Raw genomic sequence first — 21698 nt, 5'->3', positions numbered from 1 at the left:
CTGTTTTCAAACTTACTCATATATTTTTTTTGGTGTTTTCGGTGAAAGATTTAGGATTTACTGTCATACTTGAAAAGCATGCCTATTTTCCGTAACAGTGAACGAACTGAGTTATTTCGTGTAACATCTTTATTATATTGTTATGAACTGTTGCTAGTTACTGGAGTTGGACTTTGACACTTGCCACAACTCATCACTAATTTCAACCTAAGATTAGGTTTGTTACTTATTGAGCACATGGGGTCGGTTGTACTCATACTACACTTCTCCCCCTTGCGTGCAGATGTTGGATGTTGATGTTGCTGCGTACGGCAGGAGCTGGATCTTAAAGTGTACATGCATTCTAGTTATGGCTATCACTTGCCCTTGGTAGCATTAGATTTGAATTCTGTTCAGTTACATTTCAAACAGATGACTATTTCAACTCAGTATTGTAAAAACCTAAATCTTAGAAGCTCGTAATTTGTACTACCAGTCCTTGGGGAGTCGTATAAAATTCAGTTATCCTATTTTTGACTCATATCAGTATCCTTATATTGTGTTTTATTGTTAATTGGCTTACCTAGCAGGTTGGGTTAGGTGCCATCACGATGATTTGGATTTTGGGTCGAGACAAGTTGGTATCAGAGTTCTAGGTTCATAGGTTCTACGAGTCATTAACAAGTGTCTAGTAGAGTCTTGTGGATCGGTATGATGACATCCATACCTATCTTAGAGAGGCTATATGGCATTTATGAAAAACTTCCCATATTTCTTTCCGTATCGTGCGACATTGATTAGGCTTGAAGCGTAACTCTTTGAATTCCTTCCACACATTCGTATGCACATGTAAGTACTCGGTATCAGCTGTACATCGACAACTTGTGATTTCATGAATGAGGTGCAAGATGTGATTTCTATGTGCTGATGATGGGCCAGTATGGAGGACTTGAGGACGGGTTTTGATTATAGCTTGAGCATGATTATTTTGGTTATTTTGGACTTATAAGTCCGGTAGTGTCCCTATGAGTGGAATTTATGGCTCGATGAGTGGTTGGATGGCTATATGATGAGTGTGATGTGATGAAGGAATGCGTTCAAATGGTTTGAATGTGATGAGAAGAGGTTGCTTGAGATGTAGAAGGGAGTATTGGGTGCTTGATTTCTTTCTTGATGTGACGTATAGTCTCGAGTTATGATCGTAATGAAGAATTTTTCATGTTGATTAATTGTGGAACGAATTAGAATCTCATGTCTTATTGATGAGTTCAGACTCAGGAAGATTAAGTGATGGAGTAGTAGTTTTGGCTGCTAAATGGTATAAGGCATTTTCCCTTTGAGGCGAAGCAGGTGGGTTATAACCTACACGGTTATCTAGGGATTTGTGATCCTTATGATGTTGTGTGGAGGTTTCCTATTCTACCAGTGGGTTATATTTGTGTGATCTGAGTTTGGATCGATTGTAATAGTTGACCTGACCGTCACGAGGATGAATGTGAGATTTTTGCAGATGATTTGTGGTATGAGATGGTTTGTGTTACATGAGCTTATAAAAGATTGAGTTGAATCTCACGGCGGTATTATGGCAGTAATGGGGTATGGTTATTGTAAGTTATCAGATGTTTTATTCCATGGTTATGAGCCAAGTGGGGGAGTCTATTATCGACGAGTTGATTGCACGGTTACATGTTGTATTGGGTTTGGTTTGAGGTGTACTTATGAATCGGTTATGACTTGCAGAGATTAAGATCAAGGATGACTCGAGTAAAGGAATTTCTAAATACAGGTTATGTTACACTTTATGGGTATATGGAAATCATGGAATGAGTTGAGTTGTTATTCATGATGGATGTAGTGCGCATGGTGTATGAATTTGCTCGGTTGCGTTAAGGCAAGATTACTTCTTTGGGTGTTGCCCTGACAATGGGGCACAAATCGTTTGACCCGTTTGATCGGTGCAATTGAGATTTGAGCAGAGTGGATGAATCTAGAGAAGGTTCTAATGGATTCAAGATTTATCTGTAGCAATTGAAAATTTTGCAGATTGCTCTTTGGCTGGAATCTGAGATTTACATTGGCTGGTATAGAGACTCGCGGTATTTCTATATCATTATAGATTCTACATTTCAGTATCATGAAGGTGAAGGAACCGACTTTAGATTTACAAAAGGTCTTATCAGAATGCGTGTCTCGGTTGTGGTACTTTTGGGGTGATTAAGAGGGAATCAACGGCTTATGGGCTTCAAGGCGTGTGGTTTTATGCCAGGATCTCTTCGGGTGAGTTTGGGTAAGGATCGTGGTGTTATGGTAAGGAGAAGTGTCACCTTGAGGGTAATTCGAAAGGAACTCGGAGAAATAAGACAGCTTGGAGCGCAGGCGCGAAGGTTTTCATAGAAACCGAGTTTTGCTATTGTAGGTGCGAGGGGTGCTGGGCCAAACTATTTTAACAAGAACCAAAGCAATTTACCGTAGAAGCGGGGGTCGCAGATGCGACAGTGTGACCGCGTATGCTGAGTTGCTTGGGAGAAACTATAAAATCTAGGTTTTTGGTTCTTTTATCTTATTTTGAGATTTGGGGCTCGAAGTGAAGCGATTTTGGAGGCAAATTTCATCACAAGGATTGGGGTAAGTGTTCTATACTCGGTTTTGATTAGTTTTCGTGAATCTATCTTCGTTTTTGCAAATTGGATTGTGAATTTTAAAGAGAAAATTGGGGGGGTTTGTCTAATAGTTCATAGAGCGTAACTTGGAGTTTTGAACATCGATTTGGAGTCGAATTTAAGTGAAACTATTATGGTTGGAATCGTAACTGAATAGGTTGTCGGACTTTACAAATTTCTTCGGGTTCCGAGCCACGGGCCCGAGTTTGACTTTTTGGTCGATTTTGGGCTTTTAAATGAAGATTCGACCTTTATCATTTGGAATTGTTCCTTAGGCATTATTTGATGTTCTTGAGTTGTTTTTGTCTAGTTTCAAGCCGTTCGGAGGTCGGTACGTGCGAGATGGCATTTCTGGAGTATCGCTTGGCTTACTCGGTATTGGATTTGGCTTATTCGAAGTACACTTCTAAACATGGTGTTGAGGGTATGAAACCCCAAATTACGTGTTATGTGATTGATGTTTAGGTGACACGCATGTAGGTGACAGGCGTATGGGCATGCACCGTAGAAATGGTGATTTAGTCGATTTCACGGAACTGTCTAGCTGTCATATCTAAATACATGTATTGTACTCTATGTGTTAGAGTACTTGAGCTGTGATTTATGAATGATGTGCAAGATGTGATTTCTATGTGCTGATGATGGGCCAGTATGGAGGACATAAGGACGAGTTTTGACTATAGCTTGAGCACGGGGATTTTGGTTCTGTAAGCACATGCTTCTGGACTTATAAGTCTGGTAGTGTCCCTAAGAGTGGATTTTATGGCTCGATGAGTGGTTGGTATGGCTATATGATGAATATGATGTGATGAAGGAATGTGTTCAAGTGGTTTGAATGTGATGAGAAGAGGTTGCTTGAGATGTAGAAAGGACTATTGGGTGCTTGATTTCGTTCTTGATGTGACATATAGTCTCGAGTTATGATCGTAATGCTGAATATTTCATGTTGATTAATTGTGGAACGAATTAGATTCTCATGTCTTATTGATGAGTTCAGACACAGTAAGATTAAGTGATGGTGTAGTAGGTTTCGCTGCTAAATGGAATAAAGAGATTTCCGTTTGAGGCTAAGCATGTGGGTTATAACCTACGCGGTAATCTAGGGATTTGTGATCCTTATGACGTTATGTGGAGGTTTCTGTCACGACCCAAACCGATGGACCGCGACAGGCACCCGATACCTTACTCAACCGAGTACCAACGTAACGTATCTTCTTATTATATCATCATATACAAGTGACATACGGGCCTAATAGGCCGACATCATCATTTATAAACTCAAAACATAGGCCGACAAGGCCGTACAATCTTTCACGTACACGACATATATCTACAAGCCTCTAAGAGTACATAATTGTCATAAAGGTCGGGACAGAGCCCCGCCATACCAAACTATACACATCTAAATCATACTTACCAAACAAGCAACTCCAGAGCAAATGGAGTGCACCAATATCTTCTGCTGAGCTGATCGCCTACTTGGAGGACTCTCGACCTATCTATCGAGACCTGCGGGCATGAAACGCAGTATCCCATGACAAAAGGGATGTCAGTACAAATAATGTACCGAGTATGTAAGGAATGAAAATCAGTAAATAATAGACATGAGAAAAATATAGAGTAAAAGACTCGACATGTACGTTTGCATAGCTCTGTGAATCATTTCATTTTTATAATGTCATACATATGCGTATAAATGTCATACCATGCATTGGTATATGCGTTTATAACATCATCAAGCCTCTGAGGGCATCCCATCATATCATTTCGGCCACTGTGTGCAAATCATCAACGTATACCAGCTGATCAGGTGGTGGTGCGTATATAACGCCATAACCTTTTCCCTTATCCCATATACATATAATATACGCGTATATAATGCCATCTAGTCATGGGTCAATGTAAATGTATAAATGCATGAAGTGCATAAGAAATACGTTGATAAGATTTTCTCGGAGTGTCATATAAATAATATGCATGTCAGATAAATTTTATCAAATACGTATTTTTCTGAGACCCATGAACAGAAGATATAATAATAATTCACATGGGGAATCAAGAATATAGACACCCCTAATATTTCTATGAATAAAGTCATTTATGGAAATTGTACATTTGCTCGTTTCGTTTGTATCGTATTGATCATGCCAAAAAGAAAGAAGGGATAGCCTTAACATACCTGGAGTAGGGAAAAATCAGTATGATGTTCTTGGAAAAGGTTGCACCGTACACCTTTGGAACCGTAAAATTTTACGTTGCTAATAATTCTAGTTGGATTCCATTTGATTGCAAGAATTCACGTTTTATTTTGTGGGAATTTGCAGAAAATAGGTAAGAAGTCACGTTGCTAACATCTCATCTTTTCTGAGTGAGTTTGCTGAATATTTCTTTGAGCTTAGTAGAGATTTACTAGTGAATTGGAGAGGTTTCATTTTTATAGTTGAGTGTGCCCCACTTAGCAAGACTTGGTCACAAAAATTAATCTAACTTTGCCACCTTGCTTTGTGAATAAGGAGTCATTTTCTTGACTATGTCTTGCTGCTACTTTGGGATTCAAGGCTTATCCAAAAGATTTCAATTAATTATCCCTCTAACTTCTTAATTAACTTGGTAATCTCCCATTAGTTTAATAATTAATCAATTACCCACATAATTAAAAATTATCCTAAATTACGTAAAATATTGCTCATTTTTAGCATACCTTATACACCTCACTATCATGGTCATGCGGTACCTTGTATGGTATTAGTCCATAAATATCGGGTATTTTAGCTCGGGCCATATTTTATCCCAAAATGCCAAACTTCGACGAAACTCCTTTTCTTTGATTTGCTTACCCTCTCACCTTCACAAATTTACTTATCCCTTGTTTGAAATAGCATAATGCTTATAACCTCAAAATAATCTTATTCCCGAGCTTACGTTGATTAACTTACAATAAAACTTCAACGTACGAAAATGCGGGACGTAACATCTCATTTATGATCTTATATCAATTTACTTATGGAATTGTCACGCCCCAAAACCGAGGAATACGACCGGCGCTTAACCGAGTGAACCCGACCGAGCAAGCCTATTAGATTCCTTCTACCTAGACTCATTCATGAATAAAGAGAATATATGTTTTCCTTAATTAAACAATAAAGTGGTTATGTCTGCAATTACCAATTTCTTACCAATAGTTTCATCATTTTTAATGTCTCAAATGGACAAGTAATACAACTACAACATAACATAGTTTGTCTTTCCCCAACACCAATACACAACCCACACTATGTCTACGGAGCCTCTATAGATAAAGATGAGTACAATGAAAATGCCGGCAACAAGGCCCCGGCTATACCTCAAACAGAATACACAAAGTACAAAAGATTCATGACCCCGGGATGAAGTGGGGCTCACCAAGTCAGCTGGGAAGAAGGTGTACTGCTATCACTGATCAATATCTCCTGCTGTGGAACCACCTGCATCCATTTAAAGATGCAGCGCCCCCGGCAAAATGGACGTTAGTACTGTCGAATAGCACTAGTATGTATAACTAAACAGTCTCTCAATAGAATGACAAATAATACAAACAAGATTATCGTAATATCAATGAAAGCCTTAATTGACATCAAACCTTAATTTAGGATCAAGACAGTGTTCAAATTAATTCTCATATCTCACATTGGGATATTTTTAGTATCAATATACCATTGTCCACAATACCATTATTCACAATACCGGTACCGCCATACTCTTAGCACGGAGTCCGATCATGACCCGATCGGCTAGGCCATCTCATTAGAGACATCAACCACAATTTCTCTCAATATCAATACCACCGTCTTTAACACGGAGTCCGATCACGACCCGACCGGCTAGGCCATCTCATTAGGGACATCAACCATAATTACCATTTCAATTACAATTTCCAGCACAATCACCACCATGCGTGCGGCATGGTGTCCGATCACGACCCGATCGGCTAGGCCGTCTTATTTGAGACATCAACCTTTTTATATCAATCATCGCATTTCATAATACTTTCACATCTTTTCATTTCATTAGCACTAGTGGCCATAATTATAAGATCATTTTTGGCACGTTGGCCATATTCAGTATTTCATGTTCACATTATAAATTTCAAATATCATTATCATCATCAACAAAAAATGCAATTCAAATCAAGGTGTGTAATACACATGTGAGCAATTTAGAGTCTAAGGCACATAGAGATATTTCACAAAATTTGGCATAATAGCCTTCATTTGAACTTGACTTAAAGTCGAAATATTATTAATGCGCAGTCCATATTTTAACACATTCTCAATTTGTAACATAACATGAATAAAGCATTTGGGATGCTTGTTGAATATCTTTCAACCCAATCTTACTCGGAACAGCCAGTTTCATAATGAATCACTCGGGACTTGCATAATTTACATGAATATCGGGGTATTCAATTATAAGAGGAGAGTTTAGCCAACATACCTCACTTGAGCTTCCTTACACTCTAAATGTTCTGAAATTCTTAGCAACTTCAATCTATTGTAGAAATATAACAAATTGAATCAAAATTAGGAAGATGATCATGGTTCTAGCTCATTTGAGCATTTTATCAAACACTAGATGTGTATTAAGGTTTGAATATCCTTTTATGGAGGATTCCATCATCCCACAACCCAACCTTTATCATTTTTAGCTCAACAGTCTTTCTACACTCTTTGATAACACATGCATGTAAAATAACCAACCCTCTTGCCCAAAAATTATCTTGCTTATTATCCATTCTACACAAAATTTGAAATTGAGGGTTAGGGTGTAGAATCTAACCTCTAGGATGAAGACCTAGTGAGTTTCCCTTCTCAATCTTCAAAAACTTGGGCAAGAATTGATGAACAATTATTGGAGAACACCTTCTCACTCTAGGGCACCCTCTCTCAGTCTAAAACATCAGATTCTCTCTATAAAATGGACTAAAACGTGTATTTAACGAAGTAGAGTCGAGTTTTGAAAACCCAAAAATGAAGCTCCGGAACAGGTTCTGCAGTCGCATATGCGACCGCATATCAGTCGCATATTGGTGTCCAAAGTTGGCCAAAATTTATCTGTGTATGCGGTCACTATGCGGTCCCCATAACTGTTATGCGATAGCATAATGCACCGCAAAACAGTTATGCGGTCGTATAATCGACCGCATAATTTCCCCGGACTGACCCTTCTCCTGCTCACTTCTGCGGCCATTATGTGGCTCACAAAGTGATTCTGCGGTCTCATAATGGACCGCAGAATTACATTTTTCTGCCAAAAATTTTCCTTTTTTATTCCCGTGCATTGTTCAACCCAAAACGTCCGAGCCGCAGCTCGCAAGCTTGTCGCGAAGAATTTCTATAATCCTCAAACACGTAAGCCTAGTCCAGCACCATAAAATATTATTTTCTTTGCAAATTTTACCGGGATTTACACTTAAGTTCTTCAAAATTTTCCGGGGTTTTACATTCTCCCCTGCTTAGGATTATTCGTACTCGAATGAGGGTAAAAATCTATCATTAGCATCTTATGCAACTCAATTTGTTTCATACCACTTTCGAGCAGCCCCAAATTTGACTAACTTCCAAAATCTCCAAACATTTCGCCAGAGTTTCCCTTGTAACTAAGCCTATCCACCTGTCAGAAAGCCCCAAAAACACATCCTAACAACATATACGTATTCTAACGACGTAACATAATATAAAACAACACCAAACGTGGTCTCATAAGGAATATATATTTCCAGAAAGGAACACCCTTAATGCCAATTGTACAAAAGATACAAAATTCATAGAAAGCAACTCTTAGAACATTTCTCATAGATCACAACTTTATAAATACATGGCTATTCAAACAAATAAGGATACTTTTTCTTTATTTGTTCCTCGGCTTCCGAAGTAGCCTCTTCAACCTGTTGGTTTCGCCACAACACTTTCACGGATGCAATTTCTTTGTTTCTCAACTTTTGGACTTGCCGATCAATAATAGAAACTGGAATCTCTTCATAAGTCAATTCTTCATTTATCTCAATAGTCTCAACCGGAACAATGACTGTCGGGTCTCCAACTACTTACTTTAACATAGATGCATGAAACATTGGGTGTACTAATGACATCTTAGGTGGTAGCTCAAGCTTGTATGCTACCTCACCGATCCTCTGAATGATTTTGTACGGTCCGACATACCTTGGACTCAATTTCCCTTTCTTACCAAATTGCATTACCCCTTTCATGGGGGAAACTTTTAAGAATACCCAATCATCTTCTTTGAACTCCAAATCCCTACGACGAACATCCAAATAGGATTTATGACGACTCTGAGCAGTCTTCAACCGCTCCTTAATGATTTTAACTTTTTCCATAACCTGATGCACGAGGTCTGGCCCAATCAACTCTGCTTCCTCAATGGGAGATCTACATCTCCTACCATATAAAGCCTCGAACAATGCTATTTGAATGCTAGCATGATAGCTATTATTGTATGCAAATTCTATGAGTGGTAAATAATCATCCCAGCTACCTTTGAAGTCCAGAACACAAGCGCGCAACATATCCTCAAGCGTTTGAATAGTCCGCTCTGCCTTCCCGTCAGGTGAAAGGCTCTAAAGGTTGTACTGAGATTCACCTGAGTACCCAAACCTTGCTGAAATTTCGTCCAAAGATTAGCAGTGAATTGTGCTCCCCGATCAGAAATGATGGAATCTAGGGTGCCATGCAACCAGACTATTTCTTTGATATACAACTGAGCATACTGCTCTGCTGTGTTGGTGGAATTAACCGGCAAAAAGTGTGCTGACTTTGTGAGTCAATCCACAATCACCCTAATTGAGTCAAACTTGCGCGGAGTGCGCGGTAATCCTACCACAAAGCCCATATTAATCATTTCCCATTTCCACATTGGAATTTCTATGTTCTGTGCCAACCCACCGGGCCTTTGGTGTTCGGCATTCACTTGCTGACAACTCGGACATCTTGCCACAAAGTCCGCCACATTCCTCTTCATATCATTCCACCAATAGACTTCCTTAAGATCATGATACATTGTCGTAGAACCTGGGTGCACAGAATACCTAGAAGTGTGAGCTTCAGTCAAAATTCTTTCACGGAGACCATCCACATTTGGAACACATAGTCGCCCTTGGTACCTTAGTGTACCATCATCCATGCCAAAAGAAAAAGACATAGTCTTATGTTTATGAATACCATCTTTCAATTGTGCTGACAATGGATTATTGTATTGCTTCTTCTTGACTTCCACAACAAGCGATGATTCAACCCTATTTTGCACAATTACCCTCCTTCACTAGAGTCCGCAAGATGAACTCCTAAACTAGAAAAATTGGCAATCTTTCTTGTTCAATGGCCTTTGGTGTGCCTCCAAGTGTGCTAAGATACCCATAGACTTCCGGGTAAGAGCATCCCCCATAACATTAGCTTTCCCGGATGATATAGAATATTGATATCGTAATCATTACGTAACTCATGACATCTTCTCTACCTTATATTCAATTTCTTCTATTTGCAAATATATTGAAGGCTCTTATGGTCTGTGAATATGCCCACCGGGACCCCATAAAATTAATGACGCTAAACCTTTAATGTATAAATCACAGTCGCAACTCCTAAGTCATGTGTTGGATTGTTTTTCTCATGATTCTTGAGTTGCCTAGAGGTATAAATGATCATCTTGCCATATTTCATCATTAGTGGAACATCTATATCAGATTTCTCTTTCATATATCCTCCTAGAAATTGAGTTCTACAAAAATTTCCTTGATACGGTTACGATCTTATTAGTACTTGCAACATATTTTATTTTTCCAAATTTCTCAACAAAATACATTACTAGGCCAGTTTTCTTATGGGACCATCTGTTTCAAATGAATAACATCTACTAGCTTGCGTGCACACCCTGATAACAACAACCTGCATGGCATTGCCTCTATGTGTGAAGTAACATCGTGCTCAGACCTTTCTTAGCCATCCTCTTTCCTCATTATAAGTCTCATAGGATTTTTAAGAAACCGCTATACTTCCCTGGTGAACATTCTCACGATTCCTCTTTACTGCTAAACACTTTCCAAAACACATATCGATACCCTTCATATATATTTAACCCGAACAGGGCCTTTTCTGAAACTTGAGATCCTGCTAAATACTTCAAAGATGACTTCTTGTTTTCCTTACAAGTGTAGGACTTAGTCCACCTGATTCTATCCTCGATGAGTAACTCACCTTATTCCCCGTATTGTAGTTACTAATAGTGTTTCCTGATATTGCAGCCTAAGAGCTATCATGCTAAACATGTTTGGTTTGTAACAAGTGTTCATCCTCTCTTAATCTGTTTCAAATATTTCCCATTTGGTCTAGACAATATGTTGATACTATTTTTCCTTTGTGACTAGAGCATTCACTCCTATCCCATTTTGCCCTTAATTCATAGTTGACAACCTTATTATGCCACACTTGTTTGCCTCCCATGAACTCGTAGTATCATTGTGTCTGGTTTGTTGAGTTTATCACACCACTACTTCATCACCAGTAGTCTCACTTTCCAATGTAATATGTAGACATGAACTCCCTCTATATCTTTTAGTGTCACTCAAATCAGTTGCATTACGGTTGATCCTTTATATCTTCCATTAAAACTTGTGCTCTAGGCGAGTCCACCATTCTGATATGAACTATTTTGCGATAACCATAACATCTGAATTTATAGATTTTCTTCCAATTCTTTTTGCCTCATTCTCCCTAGTTATTAAATAGCTATGAGCCCTTCCATACGTTACGTGGTCTTTTCCCTTAGTTGGGAATTCATCCTGCTCGCCTCTCGACACTTGTTGGGATATCCGTGGGAAAGTGTACACTTCCTTGCTTGTAAGATTCTTAAGAGACTCTCCATCAAGTACCGATGCACTCTTAGGTTATTATAACATCACATTTATCTTTTCCACTCGTTCTTTCTTTCTCAGAGCCTTAGAGGTTTAGCTAAATCGCAATTTCGTGATTAACTCATTCGAAAAACTCGCAACCTTTCACCTTTGACCTATATTACTTCCTTGGGTTCCATTGTTCCTGACCCCCTAACAAGTATAAAAATCTCTTTGTAAACATACTCTTAGTTTCTAGGATCGTTGACCCTATCATTCACATTGCCATGTATGAGGAATTTACCTTCCTTAACCTTTCACATTTTTGGGGTACTAGTGGTCTATCATTAGCATATCCTTTCAGAAAATCATGCTACCCGTTATCTCTTTTCTAGACTACACCTGTCTTCAACAAAATATTCAAACATCATAGCTACATGGTCTTACTCTTGTTTCATTGTTTTTAAGTGGCCTCTCAATGACCCTTCGTCCCCCACTCGGGGTGAATGATTCACATTTTGACACAAGTCTTGAATTTAGCAACTTCAGGGACATATGTCTCATGTCTCTATCCCTCTTATATATGTTTGACTATTAGGGAGATTTAAGTCGCCATGGTATTAGCCTCATACATTCTCTACTCTTATTCAGCCACATAGGCTCGGAATCCAACTCCCACATGTCAATATCCTTTTTGGAGTGTAACACCACTTCGCACATTCCTAGTATTCTTATAACGCTCATAGTGCTAGGGTCTTCTCATTGTGGGTTCAATGAACTCTCCTTTCACAACTTCTTGTCTCCCATGAGAGACCTACACATTTATCATTACCCTCCAGGCCATGCCTTCCATATATCACATGCCTATGTAACATGTTTACATCTTAGAATCATATACATGGTTCCCACATTAGTTAAGCTTATGTCTTATTTATCACGTCAGTGCCTCTTTCGGGGTGGGTAATCACTTCTAGCATTCTTCTCATATAAAGTATGCTCATGGTACGATATACTTGTCTCATATGTCATACTATTCATTCAACATGATACATGTGCCATCTGTTTAATATTCAAGCCTTTACCCTTTTATCATGTCACATGACAACATCACTTGGAATAAACCAAAAGAGCATTTAAACTTACCTTGAACCTCAACGCACGAGTTGGAGGAAGAACAGTTTCACAACTAGTTTCATTGCACGATTCAGAATATCAAAGAAGGGTATTATTCCTAAAGTATGGTAAAGCGACAAGGTTTTAGGAAGACAGGAGTAAGTATAAGAAAGGGTGAGTGAGAAGGTGACGAGAATGAATAAGTCTTCAAGATTAAGCCCAGGTGTCACGCCCCAAAACTGAGGAACGTGACCGGTGCTCAACCGAGTGAACCCGACCGAGCAAGCCTATTAGATTCCTTCTACCCAAACTCATTCATGAATAAAGAAAATATATGTTTTCCTTAATTAAACAATAAAGTGGTCATGTTTGCAATTACCAATTTCTTACCAATAGTTTCATCATTTTTAATGTCTCAAATGGACAAGTAATACAACTACAACATAACATAGTTTGTCTTTCCCCAACACCAATACACAACCCACACTATGTCTACAGAGCCTCTATAGATAAAGATGAGTACAATGATAATCTCGACAACAAGGCCCTGGCTATACCTCAAACAGAATACACAAAGAACAAAAGATACATGAACCCGGGATGAAGTGGGGCTCACCAAGTCAGCTGGATAGTAGGTGTACTGCTATCACTGATCAATGTCTCCTGCTGTGGAACCACCTGCATCCATTTAAAGATGCAGTGCCCCCGGCAAAAGAGACGTTAGTACAGTCGAATATCACTAGTATGTATAAATAAATAGTCTCTCAATGGAATGACAAATAATACCAACAAGATTATCATAATATCATTGAAAGCCTTAATTGACATCAAACCTCAATTTAGGATCAAGACAGTGTTCAAATTAATTCTCATATCTCACATTGGGATATTTTTAGTATCAATATACCATTGTCCACAATACCATTGTCCACAATACCGGTACCACCGTACTCTTAACACGGAGTCCGATCACGACCCGATCGGCTAGGCCATATCATTAGAGACATCAACCACAATTACAATTTCAGTTACAATTTCCAGCACATTCACCACTATGTGTGCGGCATGATGTCCGATCACGACCCGATCGGCTAGGCCGTCTTATTTGAGACATCAACCTTTTTATATAAATCATCGCATTTCATAATACTTTCACATCTATTCATTTCATTGGAACTAGTGGCCATAATTATAAGATCATTCTTGGCACGTTGGCCATATTCAGTATTTCATGCTCACATTATCAATTTCAAATATCATTATCATCATCAACAACAAATGCAATTCAAATCAAGGTGTGTAATACATATGTGAGCAATTTAGAGTCTAAGTCACATAGAGATATTTAACAAAATTTGGCATAACAGCCTTCATTTGAACTTGACTTAAAGTCGAAACAGTATTAATGTGCAGCCCATATTTTAACACATCCTCAATTGGTAACATAACATGAATAAAGCATTTGGGATGCTTGTTGAATATCTTTCAACCCAATCTTACTCGGAACAACCAGTTTCATAATGAATCACTCGGGACTTGCATAATTTACATGAATATCGTGGGATTCAATTCTAAGAGGAGAGTTTAGCAAACATACCTCACTTGAGCTTCCTTACACTCTAAATGTTTCGAAATTCATAGCAACTTCAATCTATTGTAGAAATATAACAAATTGAATCAAAATAAGGAAGATGATCATGGTTCTAGCTCATTTGATCATTTTATCAAACACTAGATGTGCGTTAAGGTTTCAATATCCTTTTATGGAGAATTCCATCATCCCATCCCCCAACCTTTACCATTTTTAGCTCAACAATTTTTCTACACCCTTTGATAACACATGCATGTAAAATAACCAACCCTCTTGCCCAGAAATTATCTTGCTTATTATCCATTTCTACACAAAATTCGAAATTGAGGGTTAGGGTGTAGAATCTTACCTCTAGGGTGAAGACCTAGTGAGTTTCCCTTCTCAATCTTCCAAAACTTGGGCAAGAATTGAAGAACAATTATTGGAGAACACCTTCTCACTCTAGGGCACGCTCTCTCACTCTAAAATGTCAGATTCTCTCTAAAAAATGGTCCAAAATGTGTATTTAACGAAGTAGGGTCGGGTTTTAAAAGTCTAAAAATGAAGCTCCGGAACAGGTTCTGCGGTCGCATATGCGACCTTATAATGGTTATACGGATCGCATATCGCTTGCATATTGGTGTCCAAAGTTGGCCAAAATCTGTCTGTGTATGCGGTTACTATGCGGTCCGCTTAACAGTTATGCGATCGCATAATGCACCACAAAACAGTTATGCAGTTGTATAATCGACCGCATAATTTCCCCGGACTGGCCTTTCCCCTGCTCACTTCTGCGGCCATTATGCGGCTCGCAGAGTGATTCTCCGGTCGCATAATGGACCGCAGAATTACATTTTTCTGCCAAAAATTTTCCTTTTTCATTCCCGTGCATTGTTCAACCCAAAAAATCCGAGCCGCGGCAAGCTTGCGAGTCCCGCACCATAAAATATTATTTTCTTTGCAAATTTTACCGGGCTTTACACTTAAGTTCTTCAAAATTTTCCGGGGTGTTACAGGAATACTTTCATGTACGAAAATATGGGGTGTAACATCATTCCCCCCTTTGGAACATTCATCCTCGAATGTTGACTGATGCACTTATCATTCTCATAACCCATAGCTCTTGCGAATACTTTAATACTCTTCTTGCCATTTAGGCAACTGTTCTTTGAATAAATCCAAAGGCCAGGGCATTCCCCCTTTAGGCCTCTTTCTCACACCACGGTCTGTAGTCGGAATTCTTCCAATCTCGCAACTCTTGCTACCTTATGTCATGCAGCTTGTACGTCATTTTCCTTGTATGTGCGCCTATGTGACTCTTCTCTCCTTTTTCCTCTAATTTTTAGCAAATCTCTAGGCCTCACTTTTTATGCATATACAAAGCTTGATAAGATGTCTCTCTGGCATCTATAGGTATACTGAAGTTCTTTGCACGATACTTTGTTGAACTTACGAATATTGCTATATCTTATTTCATAGACCCGGATATCCATTCGTATGACTTTACTGCATCTAGGTAGGTCATACTATACCATAACTCTTACTTTGATTTATTGTTACTGAGGTCTACTATCAAACTCCAGGTTACTTTCGTTGCTTATCCCATATGTATAAATTTAAGTCCTTTAATGCTTCCTCATTACTGTTTGTCTTAAGAATGACGGCCTAATCTCATCTCATATTTTGTGACTTTTGTCCATCCATTGTTGATTCACCTCAATATTGATCTACAATATACCACTGATGACTTGAAACTTCTTACGTAATACCTTGCCACTGGGGCTTACGTTGCATCGAGGAATATTTGAAGTGATTTTCCTGATCCACTTAGCTGCGATACTATACTTCAATAACCGTATTTTGTAGCATCCCAATGTGATTCACCTACTTGGGTATTTTAATCCAGTGCAATTCATGAAATCCTCTTCAAATCATTACTCAATCGAGGGCCCAAACGTCATCCTTTATCTATCACAATCACACCCTCATTCTACTACTAGGGCAGCATTCCATCTCTTCCAAATACTATTACTCTTAGAGTCCTTTGAGTTCATTCAGGATTATACTGAGCTTTCTATAACTTAGAGAGACCATTAGCTCTCTTGTTTTCATGGGCTTAATCCCGAGAACTTATCCATTATCGTCACCTTCTCACTCATCTTTTCTTACCCTTACTCCTATCTTCCTAAAACCTTGTCGCTCCACCATACTTTAGCTTGCGACCTACATATCTATTTATATTATTCGCAACCTTTCTTCAACTTGCTTGCATCATAGATTTCCTTATGTCATCCTGGAATATCAAGTAAGACATCACATCATCTCTAACTCTTCTTTACTCTCTTAATTATGCTTCTCGATATCTAGAAACCATAGTCTTGAAGATATGCCACTGACAACGCCACTATCATTCCTGGATACTGAATCCAGAGCTTCTATCCTTCTATATGATGTATAGATTATTCATAACCTTCTGTACCTGAGTATCCCGTACGTTGTTCACATTTACCTTAAAATCTCGCATCATATCTTCTATCACTTTCGTGACCTCCCTTCCATATAGGTATAATTCATATCCACAACTTGAAGCTCTTATTATAACACTTGCACCTTTGGTGCATACACAATCCGATGGGAGCTTCATACTGACTTCTTATGAGGCTGGTACTCTTCTAACTGGCTTTATCGTAGAGCCGTTATAGAATATGGCTACTGCATTATCTCTCTTGTACCTCTGATATTTAAGAGTGATACTGCAATGTTCTCAATCACGAGGTCTATAATTTTTTGGGTCCAATAATCAGACTCCTGATTTACTTGGTTGATGTAACTCTTTAGTTTCCTCTTCCTTCTGATCAACATTTATGTAGTCTTAAGCTATCTTCCGATTTACTGCTCCTGGTATTAGTTATTACTTTAGCCTATCATGGACGCTATGGAATATCCACGATACTATCTCCCAACAATTCAATCCTTTGTCTATGACCTGGGCTCAATTCTTTCTTTTAACTTATATCGGAATCTTCTACGGCTATATGATTGTCAACATATATGCTGCATGGATAATACTCCAAACTCTTAAGTGTGTTCATAACGTAACTAACTCTAACTTCTTATCTTATTTGAGTTGACCAGTGAGTTCCACATAATATGCAACAAAAGTAAAGAGGGATAATTCTATTCTATTCACGAATAGAACTCTCAACTTCTTTATGAGATAATTAATCCTTCTTCAAACCATCACTTGGAGAAATAAGGTTTCTTAGCAGTTACTGCGACCATCATTCTGCAAACGTTTTTCTTCACCCTTATCCATATCCATGAGACATTCCAACAATTGTTTTTAGCCGCCATTCAATACTTATCCAATATATCCCCAATTAATTAGGTAATATCCCATTACCCAATAAATAACCAATTACCCACAAAATTAAGAATTATATCAATTTACTTAAAATACTACTCACTTTTAACATACCTTATATACCTTACTATTATGGCCATGTGGTACCTTATATGGTACTAGAACATAAATACCGAGTATTTTAGCTCAGGCCGAATTTTATCTTAAAATGTCAAACTTGACGAAACTCATTTTCTTCCACTCGATCACCCTTTCACCTTCACGGATTTACTTATCACTGGTTAGAAGTAGCATAATACTTATAATCCCAAAATAATCTCACGACCCAAACTGAAGGGCCGCGACAGGCACCAGGTACCTTACTCAACCGAGTACCAACGTAACGTATCTTTCTTATTACATCATCATATACACATGATATATGGCCTAATAGGCCAATATCATCATTTATAAACTCAAAACATAGGCCGACAAGGCCGTACAATCTTTCACGTACACGACATATGTTTACAAGGCTTTAAGAGTACATAATTGTCATAAAGGTCGGGATAGAGCCCCACCAAACCAAACCATACATATCTAAATCTTATTGACCATACCAAACCATACAGATCTAAATCATACTGACCAAACAAGCAACTCCGGAGCAAATGGAGTGCACCAATATCTTCTGCTGAGCTGATCGCCTACTTGAAGGACTCTCGATCTATCTATCGAGACTTGCGGGCATAAAACGCAGCGTCCCCAGGCAAAAGGGATGTCATTACAAATAATGTACCGAGTATGTAAGAAATGAAAATCAGTAAATAATAGACATGAGAGAAACATGGAGTAAAAGACTCGATATGTATGTGTGCATAGCTCTGTGAGTCATTTCATTTTTATAATGTCATGCATATACGTATAAATATCATAACATGCATAGGTATATGCATTCATAGCATCATCAAGCCTCTGAGGGCATCCCATCATATCATTTTAGCCATTGTGGGCAAATCATCAACGTATACCAGTTGATCAGGTGGTGGTGCGTATATAACGCCGTAACCTTTTTCCATATCCTATATACATATATACGCGTATATAACGCCATCTGGTACTGGGTCAATGTATATATATAAATGCATAAGAAATACATTAATAATGTTTTCTGGGAATGTCATAAAAATAATATGCCTTAATAAATACGTTAATAAAATTTTCTCAGAATGTCATGAAAATAATATGCCTGTCGGATAAATTTTATCAAATACGTATTTTTCTGAGACCCATAAACAGAAGATATAATAATAATTCACATGGGGAATCAAGAATATAGACACCCCTAATATTTCTATGAATAGAGACATTTATAAAAATTGTGCATTTGCTCGTTTCGTATAGATCATGCCAAAAGTAAAGAAGGGATAGCCTTAACATACTTGAGCCGGTTCTCTGGACAATCCTTCTAACATACGACAATTGCGACAAAAACTCGTTACGGCAAGATCGGAGTAGGGAAAAATTCGTATAATATACCTGAGAAAAATTGTACCGGGCTTTCTTTGAACTAGCCTTTCACGTTGGATCTTGTAAAATTTCAGAGAGAATTCACGTTGGATTATTGTCATCTTCTCTGTGAATGGTATAGGAATGTTATCTTAACTTTGAAAAGTCCTATACTTTTCCAATAAAGAGGCCAAGAAATCTTTACTTGTAAATGGGTTGTCACTTTGTCTAGTGACTCATTTGTATAATTTGCCACATAATATAATGACTTAAAGAGTCATTCTTGGGGTTTAAGGGGTGCTGCCACGTGAGTGCCCCTTACTTATCCAATTATCCACCCCTTTTTCTTAATCAATCCATTAATTCCCTCACTAGTCCAATAATTAACCAATTACCCACATAATTAATAATTATCTCAAATTACCTAATATACTACTCCTTTTTAATACACATTATACATCAGACTATCATGACCATATGGTACCTTGTATGGCACTAATCCATAAATACCGGGTATTATAGCTCAGACCGTATTTTATTTCAAATTGTCAAACTTTGAGGAATTTTATTTTCTTCGATTTGCTTACCCTCTCTCCTTCATGAATATTCTCATCACTTGTTTGGAATAGCATAATACTTATAATACCAAAATAATTTCGTTCCCGAGCTTACGTCGATTAACTTACGACAAAATATTAGCGTACAAAAAAAATACGGGATGTAACATCTCATTTCCGAGCTCTCATCAATTTATTTATGGCATACTTTCATATACAAAAATGTGGGGGTGTAACATCATTTCCCCCCTTTGGAACATTCGTTCTCGAATGTTGACTGGTACACTGATCCTTTTCATAGCCTATGTCTTCCGAATACTTTATTACTCTCCTTACCATATAGGCAACTGTTCTATGAATAAATCCAAAGGCCAGGGCATCCCCTCCCTTTAGGCCTCTTTCTCACACCACGACTTGTGGTCGGAATCCTTCCAATCTCGTAACTGTTGCTATATCTTGTTTCATCACCCCAGTTATCCATCCGTGTGACTTTACTGCATCTAGGTAGGTCATAATATACCATAACACTTACTTCGATTTATCGTAACTGAGGCTTGCTACCAAACTCCAGGTTATTCTCGTTGCTTATCCCATATGTATAAATCTAAGTCCTTTAATGCTTCCTCATTACTGTTCATCTTAAGAACAACGGTATAATCTCATCTCGTACTTTGTGACTTTTGTCCATCCATTGTTGATTCACCTCAATATGGATCTACAATATACCACTGATAACTTGAAACTTCTCACGTAAAACCTTGCCACTAGGGCTTATGTTGCATCAAGGAATATTTGAAGTGATTTCTGTAATCGTATTTCATAGTATCTCGATGTGATTCGCCTTATGGCAGTATTCTAATCTCGTGCCGTTCGCGAAATCTTTTCTCCTTCTCCCTTTTATTTTTCTTTCTTCAAATCATTATTCAGTCGAAGGCCCAACCGTTATCTTTTATCTGTCACAATTACACATTCATTTCACTACCAGGGCAGCATTCTATCTCTTCTAAATGCTACTAGTCTTAGACTCCTTTGAGTTCATTCAGGCTATACTGAGCCTTTTATAACTTAGAGAACCCATCGTCTCTCATGTTTTCATGGGCTTAATCCCAAGAACTGACCCATTCTCGTCACTTTCTTACTCGCCCTTTCTCATCCTTACTCCTGTCATAAAACCTTGTCGCTTTACTATACTTTAGCTTGCAACCTCTACGTATCTATTTATACTATTCACAACCTTCCTTCAACTTGCTTGCACCATTGATTCCCTTATGTTATTCTGGAACATTAAGCGAGACATCACATCGTGTCTAACTCTTCTTTACTCTCTTGATCAGATCTCTCGGTACTTAGAAACCATAGGCTGGAAGGTACGCCACTGACGACACTGCTATCGTTCTTAAATATTGAATCCTAGTGCTTCTAGCCTTCTATCCAAAGCATGGACTATTCACGATCTTCTGCCTTTAAGTATCTTGTACGTTGTTCACCTTTACCTTACTTACCTTAAAATCTCGCATCGTATCTTCTATCTCTTTCATAACCTCCCTTACACATAGGTATAATTCACGTCCATAACTTGAAGTTCAATTATAATACTTGCACCTCTGTGCATACACAATCCGGTGGGAGTTTCGTACTGACTTCTTATGAGGCTGGTACTTTTCTAACCGGCTTTATCGTACGGTCGTTATAGAATATGGTTATTGTACTATCCCTATGGTACCTCTGATATTAAGAGTGATCCTGTAATGTTCTCACTCAGGATTTCTATAATTTTCTGGGTCCAAAATCAGATTCTTGATTTACTTCGTTGATATAACTCTTTAATTTCCTCCTCCTTTTGATCAGTATTTATGTAGGCTTAAGTTATCTCTTGATCTGCGGCTCATGGTATTAGTTATTACATTTAGCCTTTCATGGGCACTGAGGAATGTCCATGATACAATCCTTTAATAATGCAATCTTTCATCTATGACCTGGGCACAATTCTTTCTTTTAACTTCTACCGAAATCTTCTACGGCTGTATATGCTGCATATATAAAACTTCCAAACTCTTAAGTGCGTTCATAAGGTAACTAACTCTGG

This window comes from Nicotiana tabacum, chromosome 14, assembly GCF_000715075.1.
Source record: "Nicotiana tabacum cultivar K326 chromosome 14, ASM71507v2, whole genome shotgun sequence".
Taxonomy (NCBI): Eukaryota; Viridiplantae; Streptophyta; class Magnoliopsida; order Solanales; family Solanaceae; genus Nicotiana; species Nicotiana tabacum.
Note: the sequence above shows the minus strand (reverse complement) of the source record.